The sequence below is a fragment of the Fukomys damarensis genome, unplaced genomic scaffold (genome assembly GCF_012274545.1).
Source record: "Fukomys damarensis isolate Sample0158 unplaced genomic scaffold, DMR_v1.0_HiC HiC_scaffold_12, whole genome shotgun sequence".
NCBI classification, from domain to species: domain Eukaryota; kingdom Metazoa; phylum Chordata; class Mammalia; order Rodentia; family Bathyergidae; genus Fukomys; species Fukomys damarensis.
Window position 1 is genome coordinate 39686024 of NW_022900924.1, and position 10906 is coordinate 39696929.

Below are 10906 nucleotides of genomic sequence, written 5' to 3' on the forward strand. Positions count from 1 at the left end.
TTTGTCATCTAATGAGTAACTATTTCATTTTGGCTTAGTTGATAAAGCAGCGGCTCTAAAAATAAAATTTACTGTAGATTGTTCTTTCCTCTTTCATTTTAAAAACAGACCTTAAAAAAAGCAAACTTTTTAACTTTATCTTTTTGTATACCCAAATAATATATAATTTTAATAAATGGCTACAGATAGTTTGGAAGGAATTACTTAATTGGAGGATGGTAAGCTAATTGTTTTGGTGTACAGAAAGTTTAAATGTCCCAGCTTTAATTATTTCTATGAAATGAGATCTAGCTTTTTTTTTTGTACCCAGGATCAAACTTGGGTTCTTGTGCTTGCAAGGCAGGTGGTGGAACCACTGAGCTAAATTCCTGGCTCTCAGATCTAGCTTTTTGAAAACTTTTCACAGTGGCAATAATTGCCTAATATATCTACACTTCTAGACCAACCACCACAGTATATTGTAACTTTCAGTGGTATTTTTTAAATTCTGCCTTTAGTTGAAGTTATTTATTAGTGTGTAAAAAGTGAGTATATAATAATAATTTTATTTTGTTTTTTTGTTTTGTTTTGATTTTTTGAGACAGGTTTTCACTGTGTAGTTGAGACTGCCCTGGAACTCACTATGTAGCTCAGGCTGGTCCTGAACTCACAGCGATCCTCTTGCCTCAGCCTCCTGAGTGCTGGGATCACAGGCATGCGCCACCATGCCCGGCGCATAATAATTTTAAACAGCCCTTAATAATATGAGCCAAGTTGATGTATCTTGCATCTCTTAAGAGGCCAAACCCGGCTAATAATAATTTTAAACAGCCCTTAATAATATGAGCCAAGTTGATGTATCTTGCATCTCTTAAGAGGCCAAACATGCTTTCTGGTTTTCCTTGCTCCAGTCCATACAATACTACTGTCAGATTTATTTTCCTAAAACTCAGCTCTGATTTAGTTATTTCTTGACTAAGAACTTACAAGTCTCTCGTTGTTGACAGTATTACATATTCCTGCATCATCTGGCATGTATGGCTTCCCCTAATGTGGCCCTCAACCTGTCCTTTCCAGGTTTTCTTCTGATATTTTCCACTGAATCTTGTCTCCTCCTATTTCTGAGAGGACTTGCTGGGATTTCCCATTTTTCATATGCTATTCCCACGAACTAGAATGCCTCATACAGAGACCTATCTCAGACCACTTCCACAAAGCCAGGCCTGATATGCCTGCTCAACGTATCTCTCCTTGTTTCTGATCTTTGCAGTATGCGGTTTATACTATGCTTGTATACTTGTGTACTATGCTTGTATACTGCCTGCTTTGTCTTAAATTATTAGTACTTGTTTTATCTCCAAGATTTGAGAATAAACATGGCATGTTTGAAAGAATGTGAGCTCTGAAGTTGGAAAAATGTAAATTCATGTCCTGCCTCTATGAGCTATGTGATTTTGGACAATTAACTTACTTTCCTGAACTTCTTTTATTTGTTCTATAGAAAATTATTGGTTCTCTTCTCTCTCTCATGTTTTGAGTTATCATAAAATCATTCTAAGTAAAAAAGATTCTGTCCAGTTGAGTCGTCAACTCCATTTATACATACCAAAAAGTGACAGGTATGGGAATAAACTAAAGCTAATGAATTAAAAAAGACAAAGTTTGAACTGCAAGTCTAGAAAAGTCTAAAGAAAGATAATATATGTTAAAGATGTTTAATTAAGAAAAGAAAGCCAAAAATACCTTTGTTTTTAGTTTCTCTAAGGATTTTTATCAATGATGTATGCATTCACTATCAGAAAGAAATATCTTTAGTTACTCAAAACAAAGCCCCTGGGGATCAATAAAAGGTCAACTCACTTTCCTCTGAATCTGCCTTTCTACTATTTCTTTCATTCAGAAAAAAGATATAGAGGGGCTGAGGTTGTAGCTTAGTGGCAGAGCACGTGCTTAGCAAGCATGAGACCCTGGGTTTAATCTCTAGCAATACACAAACTATAGATAAAATTCAACAACATTGAAAAAACTCAGTGGTGTGCAGGGCATGCTGAGAGACTACAGTATCTTGTCTTCAAAACACAAAAATTTCTCATACTCAAGGATGACTTTCTGAAATAAATTTACCACCTCTTTGGCAGGAGAGGAAATGCTGTAGATATATTAATAATAGTGACAACAACAACCCTGAACATTTGTCAACTATTTCTTAAGAGCCACCACTCTACCCGGTGCTTAGGAAAATTATCTTGTAAAATCATCTCACTAGCCCTGTAGGCAGACTTCATTTTATTCAGGTTACAGATGAAGAAACTAAGGAGATTAAGAGCTCCTGCCCAAGAACAATGAGATTTGAATCCAAATCCTGAGTGCTTAGACTCATTATCTTTCTATCCCATCATATTATCTTTCCGCAAGCCAACACGGTCTTAGGAGTGCGGAGCTGCTGCTGACTACCAAGACCAAGCTGTGAGCTTCTATCAGCAAAGCTGCTGGGAAATTGGACAGCCTTGCTGAGTCTAATGCCAGGTACTTGGACTGTCACTCTCAGCCCTTCGTGAAAGGCTAACTAAATTATTTGTACCCCAAACTGTTGTCCTTTACAGTTGGATAACCTCTCCATTTAAGGTAGTCTATGGAACCTGTTAGAAAGGCACACATACAGCCCCTGCCCAGTACTGTGGCATATTGTTTGTTTGTTTGCTTTTGTTTTTTGAGACAGGGTCTCACTATGTAGTTGAGACTGACTTGGAACTCACTATGTAACGCAGGCTGGTCTCGACCTCACTCACAGTGATCCTCCTGCCTCAGCCTCCCAAGTGCTGCGATTACAGGCGTGCACCACCACACCCGGTTTGAGAGTGAATTTTAAATGTTCACACACATGCGCGCACGAGAATTTGACTGGTGCCAGACATGGTGAATAAGGCAGAAGTGGACACCCCATAATGTTTTTATGAGCCGGCCTTTCTGCTGGCTGGTACTTAGGAATAGCATTCACTGTATATTTTACTTAATCACACCTTCCAAACACGCTTGTACCACTGTATTTGCCAATTATACTCAATAAAACTGGAAAAAATAAAGTAGATCCATTTTAAAGAGTAAAGAGAAGTAGAAGAAAAAATTTTTGAATTGAAGAAGTGTAGGAAAGGCCGGTGCTACAAGCTGCAGAGCAATCTTAAGATTAGTATTGTACTGTTATAGAAATAAATATGTTAACATCTTGAAGGCATATTATTAAGTGAAAAAAAAAAAAAGAGCTGCAGAATAAGTACAAACATGCTGTCTCAAGCCAGGTATAGTGGGGCATACCTTTAATCCCAATACTCAGGAAGCTGAGACAGGAGGACCACCTCGAGTTTGAGGCCAGCCTGGGCTACATAGTGAGCTCAAGGGCAGCCTGAAACATGAAGTGAGACCCTGTATCACTCCCCGCCCCCAAATATATATAGTCATACAATCAAGTGTCAGTAATGAAAAATAAAATGGCCTGGGCACAGGACTCGGTGATAAAGCACTTGCCTAGGATGCACAAGGCATTGGGTTTGATTCCCAGCACAGCAAAATAGGTTTAAAAAGTAATAAATAGGAAACCTCAGGTTACTTCAGAGCACATTAAAAGTTTGAAAAGCACTGATGAATAAGGTCCTTTTCATGAGAATTCTAAGATTCTGAACACTAGGAAACCACTTTTTCTTTCTTTTTCCATTCCATTCCTAGTCATTTGGGTTTCACTAGTGTAATGGTTTGGGCCAATATGGTTTTAGAAAATGTGAAACTGTTCTGATGTTTATATGGTCTGAAAATGAGGGCATTTTTTCTGCCTTACTAAGGTCAAGGAATGACAGCCTACAATTCAAAGTTCTTTTCTATACACCTATAGCTGATTTGGGGCCAGGGGTTAGTATTACTGATGTAATAAAAACAAATTGTTAGTCAACTTTCTGTTACTAAAAGTAATAACTGGAAATAACTGACTTATTTTTTGGCTTACAGTTTCAGAGGGTTTAGTTCATAATCTATTGGTCTTATTGCTCTTAGGCCATAGTGAGGCAGCGTATTGTAGCAAAAGCACATGGGAAAGAAATGGTTTGTTTATGGCAGGGAAGGGAAAGATAGAAGAGGGTGGGTAGGGCCCACAATCCTCTCTGAGGGCACATGCACTGGCCAATATGCCCCCAACTGTTATTCTTTCTACTACCTTCCAATGGCACCAAGCTGGGGACCAAGCCTCTGGCACATGGACTTTGGAGGCTACTTAAGAGCTGAACCACAGTAGATAGGAAGAGATGCAAATAGATTTTGGGGAGGCAAAACAGAGATACCATTGCTAACTGGATTTTAGATTCACATGGCCGATTAGTATAGCCTTTTTGCAGAACAAATTGGCTGTTTGCATTAAGAACATGAAAACTCTTTGACAGCATTACTGTCCTAAGAATTTGTACAAAATGAATCATTAAAAATGCACAGAGAGGAGCCAGGGATTTAGCTCAGTGGTTCTGCTGCCTGCTTTGCAAGCAGGAGGTCCTGAGTTCAATCCCCGGTACCAAAAAATGCACAAAAAAAATTAACAAAAATGTACATGTGCCATTGTTTTGTTAGTGAAAAATTTAAACACAATAATGGAATTGTTAGCTAGATTGTGATGTAGCCACATAAGTGAATTATGTGTAGCCATTACATTTTTTATTAAAAAACCTTTTTTTCCAGTACTAGGAGTTGAACTCAGGACTTTGCACTTTGTGAGGCAGGCGTGGCTAATTCCCCAGCTCTTATAATTTAGTTTTTGATTTGGGAAAAGCTGGTGATATGATAAATGTAAAGATAAGCTTACCCCCCCAAAAATGTAGTATTATTTCAATGTGGTAAACAAATATTTCTTCTTAGGAATAAAATATCAACAGTGGCTATTGCTCAGTTTAAAGTATGGGAAAATTCATTTATGATTTTTAATATTCACCTAGTTTTCTGAGTGAACATGTACTATTTCTATCATCAGGGAAAAAATTTAAGTAACACCACAATATATACTTGGCACTCATTAATTACTGCTTCTGATTTGAAGTCTGGAGCTGGACAGAGAGGAAGCTTTTGCTAGAACATCCTATCACTTTTTTCTACCCAGCTGCCCTGATTTGGAAGAAGGGCTTCTCTGTAGAGAGCAAATATACTCTTTGACAACGACAAGAGTCTGACTACAGTCGTCATAGCCCTTATTCAGCTGCTAAATTCTATAATACAACAGTAATTTTTACCAAAGTAAAAAAGTCTATTTGTCCTACTGAAGAAATTTAGAAAAAAAAAAACTTGAAAAATATTTTTGAAATAATTATAGAGTTACAGGAAATGGCAAGGGTAATACCGAGTCTTTTACCCCAGTCACCCAATTTCCTCTTGAAGCAATTTAAAAACATGAATCACTTTATGGATTTTATTCTTTTTGTGGAGTCTGGTGGGGGGGGCAGGGCTAGGGAGCAAACTCAGACCCTTGAGCAGGCGAGGAAAATGCTCTGTCACTCGGGGCCAAATGTCCTCATTTTTACAGTATGAGCTTAGTGCCAAGAAGCAATGTCGGTTCTGAAAGCCAATCCCACAGTCCTTTCTGTTTCCCTAGCTTGAAAACACGGAAATAACTTTTTTCTAACTTCCTGTAGTTCATCCTGAGTCACAGATGTTTGAAAAGAAATCCTGGCCTGTGGGCCGTGTAAGTTCCACTGCCATCGGTCACCGTGTAGTTACAGCTTCAGTTCAAGAGTGCATTTGTGATACATTTCCCCCATGATGAGGAATTACCAGGCTTGTACTCTTTGAGTTTAATGATAGAAATAGAGGGGAGAAATAAAGTGGAAAAGACAGTCTTGATTGAAATAAACTGAGGCTTCTTTTTTGTCATCATTGGTACGTTGAGGTTTTATCAGTTTAAAAGATGGAGGTTTGAAACAATTATAGTCTATCAAATAACTGCTTGATGATGAGATTTTTTTTAAAACTCCTGATGTAAAGAGAAAAGAAAAAACTAGCTACTTCTCTTACCAAGCTGGGAAGGGTAAAAGCACCGCAGCATGGAGATAGTGGGATCCTGCGGTTATATGTTATACTCCGGACGCACAGAGTGCTCTGGTGTGGGATCACATTGCTTAAATGTAAAGCACAGCTCTGCCATTTAGGAGTTGCATAGTCCTGAGCACCTTCCCATTACTGAATTTCTCATATCTACTACAGATATCAGTTAATTCATAGTATCTGAGGTCCGCAACCATTTTACCTGTACTAGTCAAGAAATCTTTAAAGCAGGCATTACAAGAATGCCGATTTACAAGGCACCAAGGTACACCCTAAAACAATTAACTCTGTACCATCTTTTTAAATGTTTGGCATGCTCTTCTCCCAACTTGCATTTCCAGAATATTCACCAAATCTTGTCTGATCCTTAAATCTACTTTTCATTCAACTTGTGTTTGGCTCTGTAACCATTCAGACAACTTACCACTTTAGAAATTTAAAATTATCTGGGAGAAAAATCAGATGATATTGACCATAGGGCTTCACTTACCAGCAAAAGCCCAGAATAGGGATAATTTAGCTTTATTTATCTAATGCAAAGAGTGCCTTAGTTGGAGAAAAAAGAAAAGACAAGACACTGTCATTTTGCACAGATAATGGAAGAACATTTTTTCTTATTCCCATAAAGATATCAATAAGCCAACTGACTAGTTAACTAAAAAGTAGAAATATTTAAATGCAAAATGTATAAGGTATATACTAGAAAAAAATACTCAGTTTAAAATTCTTCTTAGACAGCAAATGTCAGGATTATTATAGTTTTCAAAGTTTGTTCATAAGTGCTCCAGCATCCCTTAGAAATACTGCATACTCTTAGGTCATGTAATTACTTAATTTTAAAAACAAAAGGAATCCTGAGGATAATGTAGAGTCTAACTCTTCACTTTATAAAGGAATGGTGTCATCAATAGAAGAGACAGCTTGCCTAAAGGTATCAGAGTCACCTGGTAGAGGAATCCAGATGTTTTGTCCCCTGTGTTAAAGGCAGTAAAAATCCACAGGTGCGTGGCTCGAAACACATTTTCATGGGCTGACTCTCTAACCCTTGCTTTGCTCACTTCTCTTCATCATAATCCAGCTTCCGTCCTTCTTAAGTTCCTGGCTTCCACTAACAAGGGCCTAGGAAATGATTTGTGTCCTGCCCAACTCCTGTGTCACGCACACCTGCTCCCACTACTGCATTGTGTTATCAACTATAGAGGGGTTTGGGTTACTAATCCAAGTCTGCATTGATATTCATATGGGAAGCAAAATTTATTGTTATATGAAAATATGCACCAATGAAATGAATGCTCAAATACCATATATTTAGCAAGTGCTTTTCCCTTGCCCATGGCTTCTATATCTCAATGCCTCTCCCGATTTTCAGATGGAGTAAACACCAGCTAAAATAATGGGGACAAAGCATAAACTGATTTCAAACTAAAGTTGAAAATCTTACTAAAGATGTTAAGAATTCCATGAGGCCCATGGAGGTAAAATTAGTCCTGAGCAAAAAAAGGATCTTACCTACCTCCTAATTCTTCAAAGATAGTCAAAATCACATATGAGGATCTGGCAATGTTAAATTTCTTAATTAAAGGAAAACAGATGACATTAACACAATAATAAATATATTTTGTTCATTCAAACTGTCCCCAAACAAAGCCAAGACATAACATAGTCTAACACTTAGTGCATAGTCTCAATTACAACCAAGATATTCAATATAAGGTCAAATAAACATTTTAATAAGTTATTTCATTTAAAATAAAGTTCAAATTGAATTTTTATTCATGTGGCACAAAATTATAGACTCCTACTTAGTTGGCTTTTTGTGATGCCATGTTAGTACAAGTTATCTCCTGAGTAGTGGTATGTTGAGTGATTATGATTTTCATCTGTGAACTTTTCTAAAATTTTCAAAATTTTCTAGAAATGAATGCATTATGCTTTTAAAAATTTAAATATTTACTCATTTCTGAGCATCTGTTAGTATTTAATGGATCTTTCCCCATGTGTCTTTAAGCCACCAGGACATAAACCCTGACACTTTCCGTCAGATCCTCAGCTCTTCTCGTGAAGAACCTGGCTTTGGGATGGCAGGGTGCTTTGGGAAGGTCCTTCCTCAGAACTTTGTAGGAGCTGGATTGCCTCATATCAGTGATGGGAGCTGCTGCAGTTTGCTCACTCCCTTCCCAAGGTCCAGAATTTATCACAATTGGCAGGTGGGCAGAAACTTTGGTTCCTCAAGAAGTGATGCCTCCTGCCATCTTCTCTGAAGCACCCTGGGGACGTCTGCAGAAGATGATATGGTGGTGACGCCTGTCACAGCATTCCCCAGGCCGCCCCCATGCTTCCCACACTTGCCAAGGCTCCAGGTGCAGAAGCATCTAAATCATAAAAAAAAAGAGCCAATGAAAAAGTTTAGACATGATTTCTAAAGTGCTAATGTTTAGAACATATGACATTGAGTTTTATTTTATTTTTTTATCTTATTGAGTTTATTGGTACGTTTTAGGTATACAGTACAGTTACATTCATCATTGGGATCTTGTACCTCTACATGACAGGTCTTGGTTCTCATTTTTCCCCCTTACCTCTGCCCTCCCTTCACCCCTTCCTCCCCTATTTACAAAGACTCTGTTTCCGTTTTTCCCTTCTCCTATTTTTTCTTGTCCCTTATTTCCTTTCCCCTACCCTGCCCTCTTCCCCTACACATTTAGCCCTTTTCTTCTAATTTCACGTTATCAGTTGACAATGAGTTTTATACGTTGGAAGGTAATGGATTTCTGAAGTAAAGAGGGGAAAATGCATTCCATTTAGCACCGGTCAAAATATTAGCAGACAGGTATATTGCGCTTTATGCTTCATAACTTAAGAAAAGGGCAAATAACTTTAGTGGGTCAAAATATTTTATAAAGCTAATTAAATATTGCCAGAAATATTACCTGCAACTTGGAAATATACAAGAGAAATGGGAAGGCGTTCTTGGAGTTAAGAGGTAGGTTTGAGTTTCTATTTACAGGGGTATATCATAATTCTGTAGAGGCAGAAATTATTTTTTTTTGTTGTTATTGATTGATTGATTGATTCAGGGTCTTGCTGTGTAGTCAGGCTGGGCTTAAAGTCACTGTATAGCCCACTCTGGTCTTGAACTTGGTGATCCTTCTGCCTCAGCCTGCTAATTTGCTGGGATAACAGGTGTGTGCCACCATGCCTGGCTTTGTGGACTTTTACATTTCTTTCTACTTTACCTATTTTTGGAAAAATATATGTGATTTATAGAGTTATGATGTCATATCTAATGTAAATGTAAGATGATGGTTTAAAGTATAGCAATCTCCTTAGCTTTATTTTTGAAAGATTAGAGATCCTTATTTGGGAATTATTGTTAAAGATAAAAAGCATTCAAATAATTAAAAATGCTTTTAACAGCATCAGGAGATGCTTTGTTAAGTTCCATCACTAGTTGTATGATCTTTGGGTAAATCAACTAAGCATTCTGTGCCTGTTTCTTTGTCTTTCATTTCTAAATTGAAGTGTTGTTTTTTCTTTTCTTTTTTTCTATCAGTTGTCACTAGACTGGGGGGCTGGCAAGGGAGGCAAATGGTCTCTGCCTCTTAATCTCTTGATTTATTTTTTTCTCCTGCTCCACACAAATTTTTATTAGTACGTATTTGCAGTATATAACGATTACATTATCATGGGAAGTTGGTACATGCACATAGCATATTTCAGTTTTTTGCTTTTTTGGGTGTTTTTTAGCTGTGGCAAAATTTCTCTGAAATAGTAAAAGTGGTGGCAGTTAAGCCAACTGGGTTCCTCTGCTGGTGGGGGCCCAGTGTAAGGGCTGTGGACAGCAATCTACTCGGTAGGGAATGAGGCCTGTTGCTTCAACTGGCTGCCCTAACAGACCTCAGAGACACTGCCTCCAGGCACATGTTTGTTATCTGACCTCCTGTGTCCCCAGTCCAGGCTCCAGACAGGCATGTGGGGTGCCTTCGGGAAGGCCCAGGGACCAGTGGCAAGGGTTCTCATTGGACAGGTCGTCATGTCCATCCGCACCAAGCTGCAGAACAAGGAACATGTGATCCAGAGCCTACGCAGGGTTCAAGTTCAACTTGAGCCACAACTCCACCAGAAGAACCACACTTCCAAGAAATGGGTCTTCACCAAGTTCAATGCAGACGAATTTGAAGACATAGTGGCCAAGAAGTGTCTCGTCCCTGATGGCTGCGGGGTGAAATACATCCCAAATGATGGGCCTTGCACTCCTGAGGGCTTCCATGGTGCTGCCCCTTCCTCCTAACAAGTTTACCAGTAACTCCTATCTCTGCCGCCCCTGAAAAAGAAAAAGTAAAAATGAAAAATGAAGAATATACTGCTCTATGGAGCGAGCTTGGGCCAAGTAAAAGAGAAAAAAGCAAGATAAAGTGCGTCCCACAGGAAGCAGGGCAGGGTATCAGGAGGAAGCCATGACAGCCAGCTCTTCTAGGCATCTGTATCTTTTTATACTTTTCAAATCTTGAGGAAATCCATGAGAACCTCTACATGTGGGTCCCGAGAGGAGTGCTGGGATCCCTAACTGGAGAACAGTCTCCGCATGTAAAGTACCATCCCATACCCATCTTTTGCCACCTCCCAGTTCATAGTGACACCAAACCATATTGCAACAGCAGATAAGCTGTTTCGGCTTCAGATTGTGATGATCAGACCTTTCCCACGCATCACGAATACAGCAAAGCGTGTGACAGACACATGGTGGGTCAGGTCCAAGAGGTTTCCTGTTGGCTTGGTTTGGGGCCTTGGTCTCCGGTAGCTGAGCTTCTCTCCTGGCTGGCTACGTCACAATGCTATCTGGCTCCTTCTAAAAGTGGCT

The 10906-nt window shown here is 38.8% G+C and overlaps 1 non-coding gene across 1 annotated transcript; it reads left to right on the forward strand.

The window, feature by feature from the left end:
• Positions 1-9822: 9822 nt before the first annotated feature.
• LOC117285771 lies at positions 9823-9955 on the forward strand. Its single transcript, XR_004516895.1, has one exon. It is a non-coding gene; the product is annotated as a small nucleolar RNA SNORA70 (small nucleolar RNA).
• Positions 9956-10906: the final 951 nt, after the last annotated feature.